This window comes from Camellia sinensis, chromosome 11 (genome assembly GCF_055761805.1).
Source record: "Camellia sinensis isolate YWXY chromosome 11, ASM5576180v1, whole genome shotgun sequence".
In the NCBI taxonomy this organism is placed as follows: Eukaryota; Viridiplantae; Streptophyta; class Magnoliopsida; order Ericales; family Theaceae; genus Camellia; species Camellia sinensis.
This window is the reverse complement of record NC_138971.1, coordinates 148155450-148177266: the sequence shown is the minus strand read 5'-3', so window position 1 is coordinate 148177266 and position 21817 is coordinate 148155450. Positions and strand designations below refer to the sequence as shown.

The 21817-nt window shown below is 37.1% G+C and overlaps 2 long non-coding RNA genes and 1 pseudogene across 3 annotated transcripts; all 3 read right to left on the bottom strand.

Annotated features, from left to right (window-relative positions):
• Positions 1–1565: 1565 nt before the first annotated feature.
• Positions 1566–3311, bottom strand: LOC114260471 (uncharacterized). Its single transcript, XR_014345402.1, has 2 exons — positions 3117–3311; positions 1566–1804 (listed from the first exon to the last, which is right to left on the bottom strand). It is a non-coding gene; the product is annotated as an uncharacterized LOC114260471 (long non-coding RNA).
• Positions 3312–3438: 127 nt separating this feature from the next.
• Positions 3439–3993, bottom strand: LOC145803290 (uncharacterized). Its single transcript, XR_014345401.1, has 3 exons — positions 3887–3993; positions 3679–3786; positions 3439–3590 (listed from the first exon to the last, which is right to left on the bottom strand). It is a non-coding gene; the product is annotated as an uncharacterized LOC145803290 (long non-coding RNA).
• Positions 3994–4190: 197 nt separating this feature from the next.
• LOC114289381 (polygalacturonate 4-alpha-galacturonosyltransferase-like) lies at positions 4191–17653 on the bottom strand (annotated as a pseudogene). The gene is made up of 11 exons (XR_014344632.1): positions 17137–17653; positions 16380–17053; positions 8077–8263; positions 7129–7163; positions 6983–7042; positions 6716–6853; positions 6524–6587; positions 6388–6434; positions 5885–6219; positions 5415–5772; positions 4191–4923 (listed from the first exon to the last, which is right to left on the bottom strand). The product of XR_014344632.1 is annotated as a polygalacturonate 4-alpha-galacturonosyltransferase-like (transcript).
• Between the last annotated feature and the right edge of the window lie 4164 nt (positions 17654–21817).

Genomic DNA, 21817 nt, shown 5'->3' with positions numbered 1-21817 from the left:
GATCCACCCGAGCTGGCAGAAGAGATTGGAGACCGGGGTTAGTGTTCGTAGGTGAGGCATTATGCGGGTCAGGGCTTCCTTCCTCTTTCCCCTCTTGAAGAAATTTCTGTTGGACCGCGTTGGCGTAGTCCGACATATAGCTTGGAATAAAGTGAGGGGGAGGGTTCTGAAAGATCTAGGTGTCTAGCCCCTGAACAAGCTTAATGGCAACAGTCTTCCACCCGCATTTGAAGAAGATATCTTTGGTAGCTACACACTACAAGATGTAGGTTGCCTCCCATTCTTTGAAGCCTCAGTCTTCAGCGTCTTCTATCTTCTTCTGCAGCTCAGTGATCTCGGCACTCTTCTTTCTTTCTAGCTTGGTCAGTTCACGCAGGTAGCGGTCTTTCTTTTCGGCCAGTGCCTTTTGCTTGTTGGCTTCCGCCACGTTGACCAATTTGGTGAGTCGTGCGTTTTCAGATTCTAGCTCGGCCATTCTTTGTGTTAGACTTATTTATTTTGATGAGTTATTTAATTATGTTTTAATTTATTTGGAAGAGAAAAATAGAATAAAAATTTATTTTACCTCATTATTTCTTACCTAAATTTTTATCCTAAATGTTGTAAGAATGTATTTAATATTTAACTTAATCAGGAGTTCATTTCAAACCAAAAACAGAGGTTCAAATAGCCCAAAACAAACACTACAACAAGTTGGGCCTTGAGTGACGAAATTTTTTTGTCTTTAAAGAGCTAATTTCGTCACTATAGATATTTGTGAGGAAATATTTTCGTCACCGGTTTCGTCATTGAATGTTTGTCACTAAAAACCAACGTGACGAAAAATAATTTCGTCACTAATGAAATTACTTCAGCGACGAAATTTTTTGTCACCAATAAAACAACATTTTGTCGCCAAAAATTCTCATTTTCGTCACCAAATAGTTTTTCAATACCATATTTATAACTTTAGTTGACGAATAAATTTGTCACGCATGTTGATCATTGATGAGGAAATAATTTCGTCACAATAAGATGTAAAGATGACGAAATTTTTCGTCTTCAAAAGTCATAATTTTGTCACCAATAAAACAATATTTTGTCGCCAAAAATTCTCATTTTCGTCACCAAATAGTTATTCAGTACCATATTTATAACTTTAGTTGACGAATAAATTTGTCACGCATGTTGATCATTGATGAGGAAATAATTTCGTCACAATAAGATGTAAAGGTGATGAAATTTTTCGTCTTCAAAAGTCATACATGTGTGACGAAAAATATTTCGTCACAAATATATATATATATATATACGTAACGAAATTTTTAGTCACCAACAACAAAATAAATAAAAACTTTCATATATAAACTGCAGTAAATTTTGTCACAAGAAAAGTTTATTGGCGACGAATAATCACTTTGTCATAATAACAAGTACAAATGACGAAACAAATTCATCACTAAACTTGTTCCATATTTTATAGTCAATTTAAATTATCATTTCACAAATATCCCTGCTCATATCCCAATTGCCTTTTAATTGTACTAAGAAATCCAGTAGCTATTATACAGCACTCCACAAAAAAATTCACTAAACAATTTATTTTATAAATCAAAATATATCCATCAAACAACCTTAATAATAATCCATTAAGTATCACAAAAAAACCATCAAAGTAAATCCCAAAATAAACTAACGTGGAGTCCACCAAAAAAAATCAACACTCAATCTTAATTTGCAACTACAACTAACCATCAGTTTAGGAAAAAAATTCAACAGTTGATCTTCATTTGCAAGTATGCTTCCGAACGTCATCAAAACCAATCTACAAAAAAAATAAACAAGGCAAACATTAGCATAGAATGTATATATATAAAGTTTATTATAATAGCAAAGTTTTATTATAAACTTAAAGCCAAATATCATAAACTTAACAAATATACAGAACTGTTCTCAAGATCACAAGCTTGAAGTTATTTGAATAGAAATTAACAGAGATTAACTAAAAAGATGAATACCATGCTCATTCCCACCCACGGGCTTTGCAATGATCACCTTAACATGGCAATTCACTGTATCCCCAGAATTATGCTCGGATCAAAAACTGGCTGTGACCCACGGACAGCAGCCAAACCAGTTATAACACTACAACATCTCATGGTAAGAACCAAAGCATGCAGTCAATGAGAATGGGAAGGAACAAATATTGTGGCTGCTGCACAAATGGGATTTAAAAAATTTTTGAAGAGAGAGAGAGAGAGAGCAACAACCTACAATGCAAAAAATGGAAAACTGGACCATTAGCTTGGTGAGTTGTGACAGCAATAACCAAAATGGATGTAGATAATAAGCTTATTATTTTTAACATTAGCATTAAAAGGCCACGCACAAAACCTAAAAACAGCTCCCTTCTAAATTTAGAAAATAATACACACTGCTATACGTATTATTTTGTTTTAACATTGATTACTTCCTTTTTTTTTTTTTTTTGATCAACAAAAACTTTATTGATGAAAGAACCTTACAAGAAAGAGAAAATACATCAATAAAGGGGACAAGAAAGGACAGGGGAGAGGGGGATGATGCACAGCACCAAAACCAAACTGTTGGTGACGGACCAACAAGAACACAAAAAACACAACAGACAGCAGGATAAAACGCACATAGCAAGCTACCCATCCCAGCAAAGGTATATAGAAAATATACATCACCGGGCCTACAATTAGATTCACATCCAAAACTGAAGAAAAATTACCCAGACCAGCTGCCCAGCAGATCTGTCCACTCACACAGCATAGAGATACAACCAGCAAAGCAGAATGATACCAACAGCAGAGCATACAGATACCAACAGCAGAGCATACAGATACTTGTGACTTAGGCTATACAGATACCAACATCCACAGATAGAAACACACCTAACAGCTATTATCTGACTTAGTTTTGTCTCTACTTTGGTTCGTGTGTATTTTAACTAGAGTCATGCTAAGTAAGAATTTTGATAATGAATCTATTTTCATTAAATACATCTTCAAACTTGTTAAATCTTAGTTAATAAGTAGTCAAACTATTGTACTTTAACTAGTATATACTAACCAACATGAGAAAAATAAAATGATAAAGCGAGCGAGACTTACCAAAAAGGCGATGTACGAGTTCATGGGATACCTCATCCTCTAAATTGTCCTTTGAAACCTTGCTTCTTAAGAAACTCCATGATGCTTGATGTGATCTCAAAATGCTCGTCAATCGACCCATTCATCTTCCCTATCTCTTTATTTTGTGCTTGAATTTCCTCTCTTTGTACTTGAATTTCATGTTTCTGTGCTGTAATTTCCACTTTATGTGACTGAATTTCCTCTTTTTGTGACTGAATTTTCTCTTTTTGTGACTGAATTTGCTCCTTTTGCTCTTGTATTTCCATCTCTAGACGCCTCACAGTCACTGTCAGTTGAAGCACTGGTAGTCCTGACAGAGAAGGAACGCCTCAACCCGAGTCCTTTAACATATCCCGACCTTGGCTTTAGCACCTTCACAGATAGCTCCTCCGGAGTAATTGGAACCACACCAGGTCGGGAGCAATGTTCAGCTTGGATCTTTATCATATTATCCTGTCATTTAAAAAAAAAAAATTAGAAAAATGAATAAAGATACAATTAAAATTGCAATCATCCTAATACAAAAGGTAAATATACATACATAATTCTCTTCGCACTCCGGAGAAATCCACTGCTTTGTGACATCATTAAAGTGTGTAGATTTGTAAACACATGGCAACTCTGGCAGTTGGCCCCCATTTGCAATTGTCTGATTTTTTTTGTTCAACTAGTAAGTTAAATAAGAATGATGGTAGTAGAATCATCTTTAAAAAAAAAAAAAACCGAAAAAAAAATTAAAGAAGACCCACCGCCTCGTGTACCCTAACTGGGAGAGATTTTGACCCACACCTATGCTTCGTCTTCAATTGATTTCTATTGTCAATGTTAGCATTTGATTGCTTCTACAAGGAGGAAGTTCCAATAGAAAAATATATATATTAGGAAGACTAGGTAATTGTCAACAATAAATAAACATAAGAAAAGACAAACAACCGTAAATCCAGCGACAAAAAGACAAACAACCGTAAATCCAAGTCCTATAATAATTTCAAATAGAAATTACGGAATATACAATAAGACACCTACTATTTACTAAAACAATTAGCATCTATATCAATTTTTGGGTGTTTGAAGAGGCATGGTGTCACTAATTAGTAATTTCCCATGAAATAAACTTGCCAGTGTCACCCCAGAAAGTAATTGAGATGTAATGACACATCAAAAAGTTTCTACATAATTGAGATGGAAAGTGAGGTTTTGAATAACTGACCATATTCTGCCACTTGTGATATATGCCCGTAATATCTTTCTTTTTCCACTCCTCGAGATCAAAAAAGTTCATCCCATATGCCCACCCACAAGCGTTTGGATCAAAGTTTCTTGCAATATGTGGGTTTGAAAAGTTAAGATACTTGTCGAAACGGTGAAAGCTCTCACCACAGGTTTCCACTGCACCGTTCACTTTTCCACGGAGATCCACCGACCACAATCCTGTCAAGTCCTTCTGGACAACGATATCATCATCAAGAAACAGGATTTTATCCAACTTGGGATAAACCTGTGGGAGATAAAACCTGAGGTGGTTGAGCATTGAAAGATATTTTGGGTTCCTGTACTTCAGATTAGAAGAGCCAGCAGTGGAATGATCTGCCTTGAAATAGTACTCCATGGCAGAAGACTCTAGCTGCCTCAGAACTGGGCAGTACGAGGAGTTGAGCCACTTAAACTCATCAACATTTTCAACATGGATGGTAGCTTTTCCAGGCGGGTTCAACAGAAACCACATGTTCATAGCTCCAAAGTTCAGTTTATCAGTAACAAGATGAAACACATGTTTCTCTGGCTCCTGCAACACAGCCAAATGGCATATTTAGGTTAGAGAAGGAAAACAAGAAGCAAAATTTGCATCAGAACCTGAATCCTAAATCATGAGTTTCAATCACTATATCAAGACATATGGACCATATTTAATGGTGAAAGATCAACCAAAAGGGGGCACCCACTCCAAGAATGTCAACGCCAACAAAATCTATGATCTGAAGCAACTTCAAAGAAAATGATTAAAAAATGTTCCCCATCATTTTTTAAAAAAATTCAACGACAGTGCAAATAATCCAAACCATTGCAACTCTTTTTTGCATGCATATATCTGTATAAGACCAATTTATTGTCAAGAGTTTATTAAGTTTACCAGAATACGCTATAGCTCGAATGCTTCAGGTGCAAATTTCATCATACAAAGAAGTTAATATGCAAAAAAGCTTCAAAGTACGTCACTGCTTGTATTTAAAATCAAACAATGAAACCAACTAGAGACGTTGGTACAAAGCTCTCTACCTTCGCATTCGTAATGGTTGAATTGACAACAACTGATGCAGCCAAGACATTGTCAGAGAAAAGTGCATAATGGTATAGCTTTCGATTTTCCAGATTCTCACTCTTGGGGAACTTTCTTTTATCTGGTGGGAGGAGATAGTAATCAATGGTTAAGCGCATGGATAAGCAGTGCACTCCATTTGGAATAGTCTTGGCTGCTAACTGGCTCAGGAATGTACTCTGCTTCTTTGAGCTCCTAACTTGTTCATCTGCTGACTGAAGCATTGCTCTCAGCTTTCCAGTGACTACTTTGCAATCAAACAGTTGCCCTCTAATTTTTGAGAGCAGTAGGCCCATAGTTTTGATTTTCTCGGGTGCACTGTATGACATTTTTTGTTCACAATAAAATGAAAAGTGCCACAACCATAAACATAAGAACAGGATGAAAAGCAAAAGACAACACATATACAATAACATTATACTCATGCTACCTGTGAGGTAGATCAGAATCTGTAGTTACCTCCCCTAAGGCACGCTAACTTTCTTTGAGCCGATTCTGTAGTTCTTGGGCCAAGCCATACTTATTTTTCATATTTGCAATGCTTATGTATACCCTTGCCATAATGATTTGATCTCGCATCAAGCGTACAGTTGAATCAGAGTTCTCGTTCTCATTTTCTTTCCTCCATAAATTATACTTTCCTAGAACTGCAGAGTCAACTGATTTGGAACGTTCAATGGCTGCATTTTCAAGCTTTACATTTACTTCATCGTCTTGCTTTAGTAAGTCAGCTGCACGGCTTTCACGTATATTCTCTCTCAATTGCTACAGAAAAAATTGAAAAGGTGAAAATACAAACTCAAAAAAGGTTGTCACAGTTAAGAGAAGGCAGAGACATACTGATAAAAAAACAGAAGGTACAAGATGTTTTTAATGTTACAAAGGTACTAAAAAACAATGAAAGCACGCAATGTATCCATTAATGATATTTACCCTTCTTGGTAATTTTGCAGGTGTATCAACAAATTGAGAACGATCATCTGCAAGGACAAAAGGTTTATCATTTTAAATAAAAAGTGTTTAATCTAAGCAGTTAAGAGATCAAAGGGAACAAGAAAGATATAACCACCTGTAGAACCATCCTGTTTGCCTCTAGGGGTTACTTGTTTGATGTTTGGAACTATTTTGTTTTGCTTTAAGCAAAAAACCGCAAAGCAAAACACAGCGTGTCAAAAACTGTAAGTTGACAGTTTTTGCATCATAAAAGATCAGGAAAAGCAAAAAGGTAAAATTCAAACAAAGAGCAGACAGTCATTCTGACCTCAACAAAAGTGGCATTATTATCAACTACAGTTTCCACCCCAACAATTTTCCAAGAGGAAGACAAATTGTTTTTTCTCAAAAAATCAAGACTCAGAGGTACCAAATCATCAGTGTTAGCTGTGATGACTTCAATCACCTAAAATATATGATTAATTAGTTTGCCAGGTAAGAGGGAAAGTGTTTAAAGTGAGAAACTACAACTACTTATGAAAAAGTGAGAGTTTCCGCACTATAACTGGATAAACCCCTAACTATATCAGCTTGCCTCTTTTGAGAAGAGAGATTTAACATCTTGCAATGCAAGCCTTTCTCTCCACTCTATGTTCTGCACACTCAAAATTTTTAACTCAGTGAATAAGAGAAGCATCCCAGAAACAAAATCAAAGTATATAAGCAGCAGCAAAAGTATACCTCTTTATGAGGACCAGTTAAAGTAACATTTTGACCTGCAGAATAAGAAAAAACTAGTTTACAAATACGAGTTATCATAACAGAGAGAAAATTTAAGTGAGAGGGAGATAACAGATTAAAACAGCTATCAAAATAATGTGGTGGTACTTGAATGAATCTCCATTCTATGATTTAAGTGATCAGTTAAATTGGCATAAAAAAAACCAAAGGATAAGAACTCAAAATTCAAACATCAAATTTGAGACCATCTTTTCACATTTTTTTGTGCAAAACCATGCGAGGGTTCTTTAAATCATGAAATTAGAAAGAGAAAATGGACTGCCTAAAAAAATTGTTCTTGGTTTTTGCCTTATTTTTTTTAATTACATTATCGCTTCCTCTTATGCATTAATGCTGCAACTCAAGATATATTTACATATAACACAATTATAGTGAGCTAGCTTAAAAATGACAAAAGAAAATATAGTCAACAACTAATTATTCTAATTCAAACACACTAAGAAGGATAGAAAAAGTCAACGCCATAATTGAGTTTAGGAAATTCAACTAAATACCTTTAAGCCCTATTTCCAAATGCAAATACTACTGAACCTATAGCCTTAAAATAACATAAAATTCATACAAGTGTAATCAAATTACAGACCACTAGCGCATCATATAATGGGGCTTCAACCCTTTTACTTAATGAAAACCATTTTTTTTACTTAATGCATAACACTATTTGAACTACATTTCACCAATGCTTTTCTAGAAATGGTATAAATTTTTGATAGAAATCGACTCCTCCTACTTCATTATCACCCATTCTTCTAGTGAACTCAACTGGCCTCACCGCTCGTTGAGGTGGGTGGGCAACAATAGGCAATGCTGTCTGAATCTTGTATGCTTGGACTTACGACTCTTGCAGGTCTCCTTAGGCTGTGGGTGCTTGTTGGTTGGAGCTGCTACTTATTTCCTGTAATGAGCTTCTTTGCAGGTCCTGCTGGCACCTCTTCAGGGATGCCAAAGCAGCAGCCAAAAGCAACACCACAGCAGCCAAACAGCAGGCCAAACCAACCATAGCAGCAGCCAAGCAACCCCACCAAAGACAGGACATCCAAAAATAAGTATAAAGACCAACTGAAGACCTATTTTCCTACATCCAGCAGTTAGCACATCCAGGAAATCAAGGCAAATGGGCAGCAGCAAACAAGCAGCTTGAACTAGCAGTGCCATGGACATGGATTACCTAATAGAAGATGGGCTATGAACATGCCTAACAGAAGCAGAAATTAACAAACTAAATCCATGTGCAGCTCACATGCATTCATGGGTTCTTATATGGTTGGAACTTGAAGCACACAACAATAAAGGTTCAATTATCACTGATATATTATAGTTGATATACTCCCCTCCCCCCCTCCCCTTTTTTTTTCTTTCTTCTTTATTTTCCTAAGAAAATGTTCCACTCCCCCCCCCTCTTTTTTTTTTTTCTTTCTTTCTTTCTTTCTTCTTTATTTTCCTGTGAAAATGTTCTAACACAATCCAAAGTATTGACAAATAAACAGTACATCATTTAGAGTGCTAGCCTAGCATTATCACCTAATAAAGCCATTATATATATATATATATATATATTTATGACCAATGTCCGGACTAGTTTACGCGCACCTCAAATAATATCATGAGAAGTACCTAACTTGAGCTAATCACATTGTGGTTGTAGAATTTGGTTCTTATCAGTTGTGTAGAACATGTTCGGATCCTCTAGAGTCCACACTCAGCAATTTCCGTGGAGTAGTTCAAAACAACATCATTCCACTTCAACGGCAAAAAAGAAAAAAGATGAGACAGAGAAACACCAAGAAGAAAATGAGCAGAGATAAAGACTGGAGAAAGCTCTGCATTCAAACTGAAATGAATCTCTCAAACTTATCCTAAAGAAACATATAAATCATGGAATGGGTACAAAACAACACATTATTCAGTTATTTATTTTTATTTTTAAATTATTCAATCATTCCAAGCATGTACAAGGATCAGGCATGTACAAGGATGATAAATTTAATTTCAATCTATATTTGTTTCAACAGCCAAATAGAACACATTTGAAGATTTTCCTAGTTTACAACACCACAAATATACAGTCTAACTCTACCAACAGAAACCAAAAAATGTCTTGGTGAAGAAGCTTTATACAGTTTAGTTGAAGAAATTTCATGTAATTATTAGAATAAAAACATTAGACAGATCACACAAGCTTTTCTTAAACTCAAGTTAGAAAATATAAGTTCCCAACACAAATTCTTTTAACATTGCTCCATTATGTTATCTGGGAATGAGAAGCAGAAACTTATTGGTCTATAATCAATAATCCTCTTGGGCTCTTTAAATGATGACATGGGACAATTCCACTGAATAACGATGAAATTTCTTTTTGAATGGGTACAGATTTCAATGGTCTAACTCAATAAGCTCAAACCAGAAAGTGTAAACTTATACCTTGTATTTCTTTTATTGAATGCTGTTTGACTGATGAGAAAATTGAAGAAAGGAAGAATTGGTCTTCCATGACTATAAATTAGGCACACGAAGTTACATGGTCTTCCATGGATTATTTACATGGATTAAATACAGCATTAATTCTGAAAATTAATTTCAAAAATTAGGGAAAACATTAATTTTGAAAATTAGGGAAAACAAAGATAAAAAAAATAGAGAAATTAAGTGAGAGAGAGAGAGAGAGGGAGAGAGAGAAAGAGGACCCATACCTGATGGAAGAGAACACAAAGCAGTAAAGGAGATACGACATCTATGGCGACACTGAAGGAGGAGAACAGGGACTTTGGCAGCGGCGTTGGAGAAGAACACACTGAAGGGGCGCCGAAGAAGAACACACTGAAGGGACTTGTGTTTTGAGAGGGAGAGGGAGAGGAGAGGGGGGAGAGATAGAGATTGAAAACTGATTCGTCAATAAACAAAACACTCAGCCCTTGTGTTTTGTTTTGAGAGGGAGAGACAGATAGACATATACGAAAATTGATCAAAAAAAAAAAAAAAGAAAGAAAGAAAGAAAGGAGGGAAAAATAATTTAGGAAAACTGATCCCAAAAAAAAATAAAAAAAGGGAGGGAAAAATAATACACTATTTTTTTTCATTATTGCTTAATATGTCAAAATTCTTCTTTCAAAATTAGTGACAAAACAATTTTCTCACTAAAAGGCCTAAAAATATTAAAAAATATTAGTGATAAAAATACATTTCTCACCAAATGGTCTTAAAATATTTAAAATCAATTTTTTCAAAAAAAAAAAAAATAAACTATTGGTGACGCAAATATATTACTCATTAATAATTTTTTAATTGTTGAAAAAAAAAAATCTCACCAAAAGTTTCAAAATTTTGGCACCATCAAAAAAAATTAGTGGGAAAAATTTAGGTGCCGAAACTTTTTTTTTTTCTCACCTAAAAGTAAGTATTTATTGACGGAAATAAATTTCGTCACCTATTATTTTTATATTTTTATTATAGGTGACAAAATTTATAATTCCTCATGGATTATTCTTATTTAGTGACGAAATTTGTTTTCTTTACTAATTTTCGTCACCATACCAATACAGAGAATAAGAGAAAGAGACACTAGAAAAAGAGCAAAGAGAAATCACGTACCAAATCACCGAATGAAGAAGATGTGGCGGTTACCGACAAGGCTACTAGTGGCGGCGACGATCGGCAAGGCTAATAGAGGCGACAATGGTGATCGGCATGGTGGAGGAGCAAGAGGTAAGACAAATAAATACCCTATTTTGAGAGAGAGAGAGAGAGAGAGAGAGAGAGAGAGAGAGAGAGAGAGATAGAGATGATAAACAGAAAAGGGGTAAAAAAAAATTAATACCCTATGTTTTTTTTAATTGCCCCTCAATATATCAAAAATTTCCCACCAAAATTGGTGACAATATTATTTCCTCACTAAAAGATATCAAAAATATTAAAATGTTTTGGTGACGAAAATATATTCCTCACAAATAATTTTATAATTAGTGACAAATTTTTTTCTCACCAAAAGTCCCAAAATTTTGGCGCCACCAAAAAAAAGTAGCGGGAAAATTTTTGGTGACGAAACTTAATTTTTCCTCACTTAAAATGAAGTATTTATTGACGAAAATAAATTTTGTCACCTATCATTTTTATTTTTTTATTATATGTGACAAAATTTATAAATTCCTCACGAATTATTTTTATTTAGTGACGAATCTAATTTTCTTCACTAGTTTTCGTCACCATAGGTTACTTTTGTTGTAGTGAGAGGTTCAAACAGCCCAGCACAGTAGCAGTCCAAAAGGTTCAAATCTGCAAAGGACCGGATGTCCGGGTGGACATCTGGCCGGTCATCCAACCGAACGACCGGCCAGGTCCTTTTTGCGTAGTTCTGCTTCGTTTCGAACTTTTCTCTCAATGGCTCTGAGCTACAACGGTTATTTTTCAAAATAAAGACGTTCCAGACCAGCCTTGTCTCTTACTGTAGACACCCCATTTTTGACCGTCCTCAAGACTTGGACGTCACCATTGGAACACTTGGTGATTACCCTTGTTTGTGTTCGTTTTGAGTTCCCGGAGGTCTCGGTTGCGCGCCTTGCCTCAGGATCTCTCGACTCGACCGTGTTGTGTCTGGTTTCACACCAAACACTTGTGTTTTGCCTTGGAGGGGTAGGGAATGCCTTGTGAGGCATCCCCACACATCACCGGCCATGGCTTGAGGCCACTGGCCATTGATTTTATGCCATCGGCAATGTATATTGCCGGTCGGCACTCTTTGTTGCCGGTCGGCCATTTATTTTGCCAAAATGGCAATTTTGAATGGCCGATAACTATTCATCTACTTTTAGTAGATATTTTGTACCAGCTGTGATAGCTGGCACCCACTCTGCTCCCCTCCATACACGTGTATGGAGGGATTTCCCTCTTGGATGGCTTGTTTTGAAAGCCTTACAAGAGGGAGTTGCCTATAAGAAGAGGGCTCCTCTCTTGGCATTAGGGTTACAAAAATTTCAGAGGGAGCTCTGGATTAGGGTTAGGGTTGATACATATTTCCTATCTCTATATCTCCCTCTTGTGTGTGTCTAGTGTGTGTTTGTCCATACTATTGCACACAAACACATAGTGTTACACCTTCTCTTGGTTGTTGAGGGACCAGAGGGTTGTTCTTGGTGTTCTTGACTGGATTTGAGCTCAAGGAGGCAACAAGATCATCATTTGTGAAGGAGGACTTCAAGGGTAAGAAACTAGTCCCTTTTTACCCCATTTTTGCACACTACTTTTACCTATCTTGCAACTATTTTTTGGCTTTGTATATAATACATAAAAGTTCTGTTTTTAAGGCCTCTAAATAGTTTGTTAAGAGTGTTTTAAGCTTTGGGGTTGTTTGACCCCTCTTAAGCCTTGTTTGGCCCTTGTTTTGTGCTATTTTGTGTGAGCTCTGGGACTTTGGTGTTTGGGCCTCCTCACCACTGAAATCTTGAGGGATTTCAGTGGTAAGGATGGTGCCTTGAGGTCTTAAGAAGGAGAGGGCCATCCCCTCTCCTTGTTGTCCTTGAAAAGGACCATTTTTGCCTCTTAAGGGAGCACCTAGCTTAGGCTCTTGTTGACCATGCCTTAGCTGTTATTTATGCTTATTTTGCCATGAAATAGCATTGTTTTAAGTTGGTTTTGGTACACCATGCTTGCTTAGCATACATGCCTTGTAATGCCATTTTGTTGCCTTATCATGCCTTAGGTTGTAAACCATTGTTCTAGCATGCTTTAGGCCTAGCTTTGTGAAGCTTTCATGTTTATTTTGCCATGTTTAAGGTCTATCCTTGGCTGTTTTGGTCGACCATAGCTTGCATTGCATGCCCCCTTTGCATTTTGGGCTTGTTGGCCTTAAGTATATAAGTGTATAGCATGCCTTGTTGTATCATTTCAATGGTTTGGAACCTCTTAACATGTTATCTCAGTCCTTGTGACATGCTTATATGCTTGCACTTAATCCTCCTTCAATGTGTTTAAAGGTTGTTACCTTATGCCCCTTGTTTAGGCCTCGAAGTATGCTTGCACTTTTAGACCACTTAGATGCCATCTAAGTGCACCCTTGGCTTTGTTTAAGTATGCATTTGACTTGTTTTAAGTCCCCTTAGCCTTGTGAGGTTTGGTGGACTTGACCTTGGTTTAAGCCTCCTTGGCTTGTCTTAAGCACTTGGGCCATTGTGGCATGTTTTGCTTGTCTTGTTTAAATTGATTTGGCATCATCTTGTAACATGATTTTAGAGCTTAATGCATGCTATATGTCCATGTTTGCATCCTCTTGAGTGTGCTTGAGAATTGCTCTTTAATGCTTGAAGTGTTGGAGATCATTCGCATGAATGTTTGTGTGCCTTTTAGTCCTTCATTTTTGAGCACCTTGGCCACTGTTTTAGGCCTAGTATGGGCTGCCTAAACCGTGCTTAAGTCCATCCTTTGCTTGTTTGCATGCTTACCTTGCATATTTGCTTGCATACTTGTATAAATGCATTGTATGCCCATGTTGCATGCTAGTTCACATGCCTAGGTTGCTCTCCATCTAGCATGCATGCCTTGTTCCTTGATTTAGTGATGGGAGTTGGGCCTTTGTTTGTTGGTTTGCATTGCATTTGAAATCAACATGCATAACTTGGGCTCTTGGGCCATCATGCATTGAAATGAGCGATTGATGGTCCGAGAACCAAGGAGCATGTCCCTTTGAGTCATAAACATGATAAGGGATATGGTCGGTGCATACATTGCTTGAATTGCATTGCCATGCAAAGCCCTGTCCTCTGCTGCTGTCAAACAGATTCTGCAGGAACTTTTTGCCGATCGACTGCACAGAGTGCCGACCGGCAATCCATATGTGGCCGATGGATTCATTTTTGGCTGATCGACACCAAATCACAGCCGATGATGATTCCCTCCAGCCGGTGGCATTCCCCAACATCCAGTGAGCACATCCTGAGACTTTGGCAGTCTTCAGAGAAGCAGAGCAGGGAAAACAGAGGCAGCTTGTGCATGGCAGTGGACTTCCGAGCACGCGTGCATTGAGCCCTCTTCCCGAGGCCCTTTTTCTTGCTTTCTTAAATTAATTAATTTGTTTAATTAATTTAGTTGGTCTGTAATAATTAATTAGCTAGGATAGTTAATTCATTATTCGAATTGTATTATTCTTTTGGTCCCTCCGAGCGAGGGCGAATTTGTAATAAGTGTGGATGAGTGTGTGCATGTCTTCCAACCCCCACTTTTTTCTCCCTTTTACTTACCTACTTTGATGGTTAGTAATTGGTCATGTTTAATTTAGCATACCTTATGCTATGCATGCGTGCATCATTCATCAGTATTGCATGCACCGGGCTCGGCGCATCATGCTAACTGCATTAGTATTTCAAATCTAACTTGAATACATGCTACTTGTGCATTTTCACATGTCATTCATAGACTAGCCGAGCCTACTCTAGTGACATTCCGTATGTGTTGCATTAGACATTTAAACATGGACTTGGATCATGCATTGATTGCTAACGAGTTCTTTGTTTTGGCACGGAGTACGATGTAAGTATTTATGCTTTAGCATCCTTGCATGCGTGTGAGTGTTGCCATGATAGCATGATTACCATGAGGCTAGCTGCTTATGTGATATAACTGCTTGAATGCCTGTGGGTGAAGGTTGGATTGTCTGAGTTGGAATAGCTCATTGAAATTCGTGTTTTAGCCTACTTGCGAGTAGCAAATTCCAAAACATTTTTCCAAAACAAACAGATATGCAATGCTTATTCCCAAATTAGGCAATCTAGTCTATACTTTTGTGCTATGCGCATAACATAGTAATTCTAGGCTAATAATCGGGATAAAAACACATAATGTTTTCAAAAACGGATATCACAGTTAGTAGAGGCCGATCTTCGGATCGGGCGAGAGGGGGTGCTCATAGCTGACCTTCCCCAATCGTACCCTAGCTTCCGAGCCGAGGCAACTTTGGTGATGACGGACACGTAGCCTTTGGCACCGAGTCAGGGTTTCCTAAATTCCCCCTTAAAAAATATTTAGGTGGCGACTCTGTATCTGGCAAAGCAGTCCATGTTTGACACTTCTTTTCAAAAATCTGTTTCTCAAAATGATTTGCCGGATTTGGACTCTTTGGTTCAGATTAAGAATCGTGACACAAATCGAGTCCGAACTGTAGCAGGGTCCCTCGCGGTGGTCTCCTACAATGATCAAATCAGTAATGATGGAATGGATTATATTCAAATGAATGTAATGGGTCTATAATTTTCTCTATATATAACAGAGCCTCTGCTGAACAATAGACTGCAACTACATACAATCCAGAAAACATTCCTTGGTCAAAAATCATTCTCATATATTCTTTGAAAAATTCTCTAAGAAAGGTTCTTCAATTTTTGTTTACATCATTCTCTCAGAAATTATACACTGAGCCTTATAGCATTAAGCTCATCTTTCCTATGTGAGGTTTATAGAAAAACCAGAGCTTTATTTTTATATCTATCTTTGAGAGATAACTATTGTAGCTTTCTTTGAAAACAAAAACAACTTCATTTCAACTTTGTAAGAGTGTAGTACACTCAGTATTTTTGACTCCTTGAGTGTGATTGAAAATCAGGTAAAGAAGGCAAGGGTTTTGGACTTAGAAAGTCTATGAAAAATTCATGGAGGATTACTCCACTTGTGAAAAGGTTGCTAGTACCTCTGTGAAGCTAGAGTATAGTGAAAAATCTCAAGTGAAGCTTGAGGAGTGGACGTAGACCGAGTTGAAGCCGAACCACTATAAATTTATTTGCCTCTCTCTTCCTTATCTCTTTATTTTATTTAAATTGCCATAACTATATTTCACATTTTCACTGTGCTAAAATCATTAACTGACATAGCTGTCAGAACACTTGTTTTAATTATCTTTATTACATTAGCTATATTTATCTATTGTGCTAGTTATAATTTTTATTGGAGTATTATTATAATTAATTATAAAAACCTAATTCACCCCCCTCTTAGGTTGTCTTTTGGGTAACACTTTGCTTGGCCTCATTTAGCTCGGCCGACTTGGCGCTGGCATCGGCCACGGCTGACCGCGCTATCTTGCGAAGTTCAAGCATGCGCTTGTGGGCAACATGGTTTTTTTGCAAAGCCTACAGATAGGAGAGGTAGTGATTATGTTAAACCGAGCAAACAAAAGGTTAAAAGTGAAAAAAAATAGAGGCGAGCAAACTTACAAGCACCATTGACTTGGTTACCGAGTGGATGGCCTTCAGCTCGGTTAGGTGGTCATGGTGCTCCATGTCTGGTGGCAGATAGAGACATTTCGAGAGGTTGAAAGCAAGCATGTGGTCCTTGTCAGCAACCACCGAATCCGTGGTGGTTACAGCATGGTTCTTGTAAGTCATTGATGGTGCCCATTCTAAAAGGCTTGCTCGATCGGAGCGCGCGGCCTCTGGGCTCGATAGCATAGCTTCAAAAAGCATGGTGTCCTCCTCATCGACCAGGCATTGCGGTTCAGTCGATGAGGTACGTGCACGCTTGCTCGGCCGAAATGTGGTGGCCCTGGTAGTTGGAAGGGTGACCCCAATTTCATGATGTTTACCAGATGAATCTAGCCCGGTTTGCGCTTCACCAGAGATTTGCTCGGTGATGAGTGCTCGCACAGCCCTCCTTTTTTCCATTTCTTGTTCTTCTGTAAGTGGAATTAGGTTAATTTGGGGAAGTATGGGATCTGGCTCGGGGGAAGGTTCTAGGAGGAAGTTGGTGACTCTGGTTTTCCTCCTTCCGCTGTACCGATAGGTCGATTCGAAGTTTAATAGCTTGGCCCACTCGCGGTGGCGACATTGAAGTGTGTCTCGAAGGGCCTCCTGATTGGCGTAAGTATAGCGTGATTTGAGCTGGTTTAAATCTGCAAGAAAAAAAGGACAAGGAACGGGTTAGCACGGTGGTTAGTTGGAACAACAAAGAGAAATGGAACCGAAGTGTTCTTACTAGCAGTTCCTTTATTCCAATTTATATTATAGCTCGGTATTTGGGCTTTCTGATCTTCAAAATTACCAGAAACCCAAAGGAAATCATCATCATTCAAGTCTTTGTCTGGTGTGTTCTTTATAATTTTTTCTCGGCCTCTTCTTACTCTAAGGTAGTACACCCAATCGTCGTCATTTTGACTGAGCGAATATTGATGAAATAGCTCGACCAATTTGAGGTTGAGGCTGAACCAGCGATTTAGCTCGGCGATGCCATTTATTATTCTGTAAGTGTTTGTGGAGAGTTGGGTTGGACACACTCTTGTTTGGCAAAGGAATTCGCATATAAGGGGCTGTACGGGGAACTGAAGCCCAGCTTGTATGATTGATATCACTATGAAAGGGATGAAGCCCGCTTTGCCCCAAGGTATGATGTCTAGCTCGGTTAAAGAGAGGTGGACGACATCAAGAATATGGTAGTCTCTTCGAAATTCGGCCATGGCTCCAGGCGAGTCCACTAGGAGCCGGTATTTACCCATTAAACTTAAAGAATGGTTTGGTTAAAATGGACGCGACAGCCAAGCTCAGTGCTGGTGTGACTTCTAATAGTTCGGTTGAGCAAAAATGCCCGGGGCTAAAGTGCAAAGGTGTGCCTGGTTAACCTAGTCGAGTCTGCAAAGTAAAAATAAAGTGTTATGCCCAGATAACTGGACTGGGCTAAATAAATAGGCAATGTAAAGTAAGCCTAGCTCGGCTACGAATGGGTTACAGACCATTTTTTAGTTCAGCCATGTAGCAAGGCCAACTCAAGGTTTTTAGCACGGTTGGTGATCAATGCATCTCTAGTTCGGTCAAGTACAACCTTAAAGGTTGCAAACAAATTCCTAGTTCGGTCATAGCACGATTTTGGTTCAAAAATCATGTTTGACATTGATTCAAAACCTGGTTAGTGAGTTTTTTAGGCGCAGGCATGAGGTTTTGGGTTTGTGGTATTTGCTCAATACTCTGTTACGGATAAGATGCATATATGGTGAATAAATACTGAAAGTACAGAAATTAACAACAGAGGAACTTACAGATTCAGGGCGTGACCAACAACTTTGAATCTACAGGAGGTGCACCAGAAGGCGAATGAAGCAGGTGGTATAGTAGCTTAGTTTGGGACTGGAGCGTAGGAAGAACATGGATGGAGCTCAGGAGGTGAGGATTTGCAAGAGAGAAGGTGAATAATGAGAGTGTTTGATTCAAGGAGTGGGTTTTGTGGAGGCACAAAAACGACGAGACTTTTCAAATGTTTTTTCATATATTTGTGACAGTTGTCACAGTGTGGAGATGCAATGGACAGGTGCCATGTGTCTTAGTAAGGACGTGATGGTAGGTACGTGAAGCGACAAGCTATGCAATCGGCGTGTTTTCTAGAGACCGAGCTACCTACTTATGATAGTGTTTCCTAGCTCGGTGGAGTTGAGTATTCAAACTCAGTTGGGTTGATTATGTTGGTCCAGTTGGTTTGAGAATTTTAGCACGGCTTGAAGATAATAATCCCAATCATGCTTCACAGAAGGGGTAATTGAGAGGGTAATATATAAAGAGAATTTTGGCCGAGCTACGATCCATTAATCTTTGTTTTGGGCTGGGCTAAGGACCGGGGTATGGGCTTTGAATAGCTCGGTCCCAAGTCGTCTGGGAACCAAACTAGGCAGAGACTTCGAGAGGGGTTTGAGCGGGCTATCTATAGCTAGGCCTGGTAGCTGGCCAAGGTATTAGTAAGAAAGAAGGTCGAGCTAGGTATAGCTCGGTCGAACGCCATCTACATCATTGCTTTGTTGAGAGCACGACAGAGATAAGCTAGCTCGGTTAAACCGCACCAATTTAGTCAAGGTGAAAACCATCTCACTTGGTTGGTAGTAAGTAGAGTGTTATCAGGATAGACACTCTTCACTGGGAGTGTGATTCCTAAGAGGACTCTTATAAGGAGAGTTGGAATCCTGCTAGGATTGTGCTAGGCAGAATCTATAAAAGCTCATAGCAGGACCTATGTACAGGTATCATAATTTCTACTCTCAAATACATAGAGCTTTTGTGCCTATTGTTTATTTGGCTAACTTAGGCATCGGAGAGGTTTCCGACACACACCCGCCGGCTAGCTCGTGTTTGTGTTTTCAGGTAGTAATGCGACGATGTTTGGAGCAGTGCAAACTTGATTAACAGGATTATACGAGAAGATTATTTCGTGCTCGTAAAATGGCCAACTAAATTAGGTCTAATTGGTTTCATGTACTGACGTGGTATATTGAATTTTTACTTAGATGCATGCTGACTTAGTTTTGTTTTATTGTTTTGTTGAAAAAAATTACATTTTGATAGAATGTAGGGAAATCAGTGGGAACCTTTGTTCTCAAAGAACCGCATGTTGAGTGCAATTTCTAAAAATTGATAATTAGAAAGTAATTAAAAATATATTTTTTTTTTTACTTCTCAATAGTTAATATTTTTTAAAATTTATTTAAATTATTTCTTGTGGCATTGTCATCAAATAATTAACTAGTTAAATTTTCTATTTATATATACCTTTCTCTATATAGTTTTATGGTACACACCACATGTAAGTTAGGTCATTTGTGAATTTGATTATCACAAATGGCATAACTCAATATTATATGAGTCATAATTAAAATAAAATAAAAAGAAGATAAATTACATTGACACCCCCTCTATTTTCTTAAAATATCACTGCTACCTCCTTTACTTTTTGAAATACCATTGCACTCCCTCACATTTGAAAAAAATATAACAATTCAGTGACATGTCAGTTAATTAAATGGAAAAGGATGACAACTAACTTAAAATGACAATTTTACCCTTATAGTATTTATAAAGGGGGAAATTCTATTTCCACACACCTACCAACCTCTGTGCACACACTTAATGATTTATTTTTTATTACAGTTTTCTCCTAAATAAAAATTACTAAAATGTCCTTATCTTCTCCACCAAAACCCTAATTTCTTTATCCCCTCTAATAGCCAGCTACAGATGCCTTGATGTGATTTTCTTCACTTTGAAATCTTTTTTTGCATTTCTAGCCAGATCACAGTTTAATATCATGGCCTATACTTCTTTTTCCTAATGTTCTATACAAGTCTCTCACACTTAAATGAATGGAAGTTGGAAGTACCAATTGCTTGGGCAATTCATCACTTGGTGACTATTGGTAATCATAGGACATATTTTGATAAATTATTGATAGCATGACTTCTTCTATTAGTTGTAGTCAGCAAAATGGAATTGAAGTCCCATACAAGTATCTTATGTCCTTGGGAAGCATTTTCGTGGGAATAGGCACTAAGTTTAATTAGATTCCTTTTAGTGTCCACATGGTCTCCATACGACGAATCAAAATCTCCAGGCTGATCATAAGATCATGGCAACAGGAAACTCTTTGCCCATAGTTGTCATAGAAGGAAAGAGAAGTTATTGTCCATTAATAAAGATATAACTTTGCTTGTGTGAAAATCCAATTTCTAATGGAAGAGTTGCAATTCAAATGGGTGTTGGTTTAGGGTTTCAATGTTAAAGAGGGATATTTTTGGCAAAAAGGGTTGTGCATTAAGTAAAATTACAAAATTTAAAATTAGTTGGTATGTATTGAGAGAGGATGTGGAATGAGATGTTTTGGTGTGTAGAAATAGAATTACCCTTATAAAGGTTTAAATTGGCATCTTCACCCTCTATGTCAATGACCAAAATGCCCTCAAATGTATTGTATTTCTTTACTACGTTGGGAGCTTCTATATATCTCTCTTTGGACACACAAGCTAAGAAGAAAATATGGCTATGAAAGTTTAGAAATAAAAAAATTAAAAATGAAACCTAATTTTTTCAACTAGACAAAATCTTAAGAAAAACATTTCAGACCATGTTTGGTTTGTCTTTCAAAAAAATTTTTTGAATGTTTTTTTAAAAAGTTAGAAATTAAATTGATAAAAATAAATATCAAAACAATATTTTTAAAAGTTCAAATATTATTTTTGCCTTCCCAAAAAATAAAATTTTATACAATTTTTTTTTTATTTCTTTCACCAAATTAATTGTTAGTTTTTTTAAAAAAAAAAAAAAATTGAAACAAGTTTTTGAAAACATAACCAAACATAATTTTTGCAACTAGATAAAAACATGAAAATTACAATTAAAATAAATTCTAAATTTTATAACTAGACAAAAGGAAGAAAGACTCTAATTTTTAAACTAATAGATTTTTTGAGTAATTTATTCCAGCAAAAAAGCTTGATAAAATGGCAAATTCAGCCATGACAATGTTAAAATAAAAATAAGAAGTAAAGGAAGGCAAATAACCAACCTAGGTGGGGTGAATTATAGTTTTGGAATAAGAAAATAAATGGGTATACTCATTACCTTGAAGATGGCACAATATTATCAATACAAACTATATAATTGAGCATAATACATTAAAATTATATATATATATATATATACACATACATGTAATTGAATACATCCCATTGTATATCTATATACATGTATAATTGGCATTCTTAATAATAGTGTTTCCACCCTTTGCCTCTTCTGTAGCTCTGAATCTGAATCTGCTGTTCATGTCTTGCTCCATTGCTCTTTTTTCTTGGTTGATTTGGTCTTATGTAATTCATGATTGGGGGTTTCATTGGTGCATACAAGACTCA